This window comes from Mus pahari, chromosome 22 (assembly GCF_900095145.1).
Source record: "Mus pahari chromosome 22, PAHARI_EIJ_v1.1, whole genome shotgun sequence".
NCBI classification, from domain to species: Eukaryota; Metazoa; Chordata; class Mammalia; order Rodentia; family Muridae; genus Mus; species Mus pahari.
In genome coordinates this window covers 16,908,288-16,914,482 of record NC_034611.1, presented here as the reverse complement: position 1 = coordinate 16,914,482, position 6,195 = coordinate 16,908,288, and positions in this window count along the sequence as shown.

Genomic DNA, 6,195 nt, shown 5'->3' with positions numbered 1-6,195 from the left:
ATTCAAGCATCACCAACAGAATACAAGAGATAGAAGAGAGAAGCTCAGGTGCAGAAGATTCCATAGAAAACAATGACACAACAATAAAAGAAAATGCAAAGTGCAATAATATCCTAATGCAAAACATCCAGGAAATCTGGGACAGAATGAGAAGACCAAACCTAAGGATAATAGGTATAGAAGAGAAGAAGATGTCCAACTTAAATGACCAGTAAATATCTTCAACAAAATTACAGAAGAAAACTTCCCTAACCTAAAGAAAGAGCTGCCCATGAACATACAAGAAGTGTACAGAACTCCAAATAGTTTGGACCAGGAAAGAAATTCCACCTGTCATATAATAATCAAAACACCAAGTGCACAAAAAAAGAAAGAATATTAAAACCAGTAAGGGAAAAATTCAAGTAATATATAAAGGCAGAACTATTAGAATTATAGGAAACTTCTCACCAGAAACTATGAAAGTCAGAAGAGCCTGGACAGATGTTATACAGACCCTAAGAGAATACAAATGCTAGCCAAGGCTATATATCCAGCAAAACTCTCAATTACCATAAATGGAGACACCAAAGTATTCCATGACAAAACCAAATTTACACAATATCTTTCCACAAATCCAGACCTTCAAAGGATAATAAAGGGAAAACTCCAGCATGAGGAGGGAAACTATGACTAGAAAAAGCAAGAAAGTAATCTTTCAACATACCTAAAGGAAGATAGCCATGTGAACAGAATCCCAGCTCTAACAACAAAAACAACAGGAAGCAAAGACTACTTTTCCTTAATATCTCTTAATATCAATGTACTCGATTTCCCAATAAAAAAACATAGACTAAAAGACTGGTTATGTAAACAGAACCCAGCATTTTACTTCATACAGGAAACCCACCTCAGTAACAAAGACAGACACTACCTCAGAGTAAAAGGCTGGAAAACAATTTTCCAAGCAAATGGTTCCAAGAAATAAGCTGGAGTATCCATTATAACATTACATAAAATCAACTTTCAACCTAAAGTTATCAAAAAAGACAAGGAAGGACACTTCAGACTCATCAAAGGTAAAATCTACCAAGATGAAATCTTAATTCTGAACATTTATGCTCCAAATGCAAGGGCACCAACCTTCATAAAAGAAACTTTACTAAAGCTCAAAGCACACATTGTACCCCACACAATAATGGTGGGAGACTTCAACTCCCTGCTCTCATTAATGGGCAGATCAAAAAAACAGACACTAAACAGAGACACAGTAAAACTAACTTAAGTTATGAAATAAATGGATTTAACAGATATGTATATAACATTTTACTCTAAAACAAAAAGGATATACCCTCTTGTCAGCACCTCATGGTACCTTCTCCAAAAACACAGGCTTTAACAGATAGAAGAAGACTGAAACAATCTCATGCATCCTATCAGATCATCAGGGACTAAGTCTGATCTTCAATAGCTACAAAAATAATAGAAAGCCCACATACTCATGAAAGCTGAACAACACTCAATGATAACTTGGTCAAGGAAGAAATAAAGAAATTAAAGACGTTTTAGAATTTAATGAAAATGAAGCCACAACATACCCAAACTTGTGGGTCACAATGAAAGCAGTGCTAAGAGGAAAACTCATAGCCCTGAATACCTCCAAAAAGAAACTGGAGAGAGCATACACTAGCACCTTGACAGCACAACTGAAAGCTCTAGAACAACAACAACAAAAAAAAAAATTAAAAAAATAAAAAAGCAAATAGACTCAAAAGGAGTAGAAGGCAGGAAATAATCAAACTTAGGGCTGAAATTAACCAAGGAGATTCAAAAGGAACTGTATAAAGAATCAACCAAACCAGGAGCTGGTTCTTTGAGAACATCATTAAGATAGATAAACCCTTAGCCAAACTAAACTGAGTACCCAGAGACAGTATTCAAATCAACAAAATTAGAAATGAAAAGGGAGACGTAACAACAGTAACTGAAAAAAGAAGAAAGAAAAGAAAAAAGACCAGAAATTGAGGAAATCATCAGATCCTACTACAAAAGCCTATACTCAACAAAACTGGAAAACATGAATGAAATGGACAATTTTCTAGATATATGCCAGGTATCAAAGTTAAATCAGGATCAGATAAATGTTATAAACAGTCCCATAACCCCTAAAGATATAGAACCAGTCATTAATAGTCTCCCCCCCCCAAAAAAAAAAGGCCCAGGACCAGATGCGTTTAGTGCAGAGTTCTATCAGACCTTCAACCTAATACCAATACTCCTCAAACTATTCTATAAAATAGAAACAGAAGGTACTCTACCCAATTTGTTCTACAAAGCTATTACTCTGATACCCAAACCACACAAAGACACAACAAAGAAAGAGAACTTCAGAACAACTTTCCTTATGAATAGTGATACAAAAATACTCAATAAAATTCTGGCAAACCAAGTCCAAGAACACATCAAAATGATTATCTATCATGATAAAGTAGGCTGCATTCCAGGGACTCAGGGATGGTTCAATATATGGAAATCCATCAATTCAATCCACTATATAAACAAACTCAAAGGCAACAATCACATGATGATCTCAATAGATGCTGAGGAAGCATTTGACAAAACCCAACACTCCTTTATGATAAAAGTCTTGGAAAGATCAGAAATTCAAGGTCTATACCTAAACATAATAAAAGAAATATATAGCAAACCAGTAGCCAACATGAAACTAATGGAGAGAAACTTGAAGCATTCCCACTAAAATCAGGCACTAGACAATGCTAGTCACTGTCTCCCTACATACCAATGTAGTATTTGAAGTCATAGCCAAAGCAATTAGACAACAAAAGGAGATCAAGTGGATACAAATTGGAAAGGAAGAAGTCAAAATATCACTATTTGCAGATGATATGATGGTATATACAAGTGACTCTAAAAATTCCACTAGAGAACTCCTAAACCTGATAAACAGCTTCAATGAAGTAGCTGGATATAAAATTAACTCAAACAAATCAGTGTCCTTCTTCTTCACAAAGGATAAATAGGCTGAGAAAGAAATTAGGGAAACAACAGCCTTCAAAATAGTCACAAATAATATAAACTATCTTGGTGTGACTCTAATCAAGCAAGTGAAAGGTCTGTATGACAAGAACTTCAAGTCTTTAAAGAATTCAAAGAATTTCTCTGAAGATGAAAAGATGTCCAGTGCTCATGGTTTGGCAGGATTAATACAGTCAAAATGGCATTCTTGCCAAAAGCAATCTACAGATTCAATGCAATCCCCATCAAATTCCAACTGGATTCTTCACAGAGTTAGAAAGGGAAATTTGCAAATTCATCTGGAAAAACAAAAAAACCTAGCATAGCACAAACTACAATAAAAGAATTTCTGATGGAATCACCATCGCTGTCTGACCTCAAGCTCTACTACAGAGCAGTTGTGATAAAAACTTCATGGTACTGGTACAGTGACAGACAGGTAGATCAATGGAATAGAATTGAACACCCAGAAATGAGCCCACACACCTATGGTCAATTGATCTTTGACAAAGTATGTAAAACCGTCCAGTTGAAAAAAGACAACATTTTTAACAATGGTGCTGGCTCAACTGGTTGTTGCATGTAGAAGAATGCGAATTGATCCATTCTTATCTCCTTGTACAATTCTCAAGTCCAAGTGGATCAAGAACATCCACATAAAACTGGAAACACTGAATCTTATATAGAAGAAAGTCAGAAAGAACCTTGAACAAATGGGCAAAGGGAAAAGAACACCAATGGCTTATGCAGTAAGATCAAGAATTAATAAATGGGACATCATAAAATTGCAAAGCTTCTGTAATGCAAAGGACACTGTCACTGTCAATATGACAAAAAGGCAACCAACAGATTGGGAAAATATCTTTACCAATCCTAAATCTGATAGAGGGCTAATATCTAATATATAGAAAGAACTCAAGAAGTTTTACTTCAGAGAACCAAATTACCATTTTAAAAAATAGAGTACAGAGTTAAAGAAAGAAGTCTCAACTGAGGAATACCAAATAGCTAAGAAGCACCTAAAAAATGTTCAACATCCTTAGTCATCAGGGAAATGCAAATCAAAACAACCCTGGGATTCCATCTCATACCAGTCAGAAAGGCTAAGATCAAAAACTCAGGTGACAGCGGGTGCTGGCAAGGATGTGGAAAAAGAGGAACACTCCTTTATTGTGGGTGTGATTACAAGTTGGTACAACCACTCTGGAAATCATTTTGGTGATTCCTCAGAAAATTGGACATTGTACTACTGGAGGATACAGCAATACCACTCCTGGGCATATACCCAGAAGATGCTCCAACATGTAATGAGGACACATGCTCTACTATGTTCATAGCAGCCTTATTTATAATAGCCAGAAGCTGGAAAGAACCCAGATGTCCCTCAACAGAGGAATGGATACAGAAATTATGGTACATTTACACAATGGAGTACTACTCAGCTATTAAAACAATAAATTTATGAAATGCATAGGCAAATGGATGGATCTGGAGGATATCATCCTGAGTGAGATCACACAATTACAAAAGAACAAACATGATATGCACTCACTGAGAAGCTCTGAATACCCAAGATACAATTTGGAGAACACATGAAACTCTAGAAGAAGGGAGACCAAAGTGTAGACAAAGTGTGGAGGAGAGACTGAAGGAATGACCATCCAGAGACTGCCCCACCTGGGGATCCATTCCATATACAACCACAAAACCCAGACACTATTTTGGATTCCAACAAAAATTTGCTGACAGAAGACTGATAAAGCTCTCTCCTGAGAGTCTCTGCCAGTGCCTGACACTACAGAAGTGGTTGCTCACAGCCACCCATTGGACTGAGCACAGAGTCCCCAATGTAGGAGCTAGACAAAGTGCCCAAGGTGCTGAAGGGGTTTGAAGCCACATAGGAGGAATAACAATATGAACTAACCACAGAAAAATAATGTCCTGTAGTGGGTCATGCAATTACATTTCTGAGGTCTTAAAAGTAGAAAATTATTTCCTCTATAAATATATAGAAGAGATGATAAGACAATGATATACTTGAATATGATAAAATTATCTTAAAAATCATATAGTAAAGCAGTCTTAAAAAAATCTAGATAAGGTAAGAAGACATTTGAGATAAGACATACAAATCAATCCATAAAATCTTTTCAAATAAAATAGGTGATCTAATAAAAGAAGAGAAACAACCCTTAAAGAAAGTGGATATTCAAATGGCCACAAAGTTATGAAAATGTTGCTAAAGGAAAATTAAAATGCACTATAATGTGACCGTAATTGTTGGGATATTGTGACATATCAAATTAAAGTACAAAAATATGACAGTATCAAATACTGACTAGAATGGAGTAACTAAGACTTCTCAGAAATTTTTGACTATTTTGACAATGTGTATATTTTAAAATGACAATGTACCTTTTAAAAAAACAAACAAATGTTTTCCTTACTAAATTAACACATAAATGTTTATTCCTAGATATAGTGCCTATTGAAATAGGAATGTATGTTCTGGAATAGAAATGTGTTAAAACTTATGGAGTCTGCTTTAGTTATGATTATTATTTCTGTTATGAAACTCCATGACCAAGTCAAGTTGGGGAGGAAAGAATGTATTCGCTTGTTTCCTCATCACTATTCATTATTGAAGGATATTGGGACAGGAACTCAAAGAGGGAAGGACCCTGGGCAGAAGTCGATGTGGGGGCTATAGAGGGGTGCAACGAGCTGGCTTGCTCTCATGGCTTGCGCAGTCCACTTTCTTATGAACGCAGGGCACCCAGTCCAGAGATGGCACCACGCACAGTGGCCTGAGCCTTCCTGCATCAATCACTAACTAAGAAAATGTCACATGGACCTGCATACCACATTATCTTACGGAGGCATTTTCTTAAATGAGTTTACATCCTCTCAGATGACTATTTTTTTAATTTTTAATTTTATTTTATTTTTAATTATTTTTTATTAGATATTTTCTTATTTACATTTCAAATGCTATCCTGAAAGTTCCCTATACCCTCCCCTCACCCCTGCTTCCCTACCCACCCACTCCCATTTCTTGGCCCTGGTATTCCCCTGTGTTGGGTCATAAAAAGTTTGCAAGACCAAGGGGCCTCTCTTCCCAATGATGGCTAATTAGGCCATCTTCTGCTACATATGCAGCTAGAGACACAAACTCAGGGG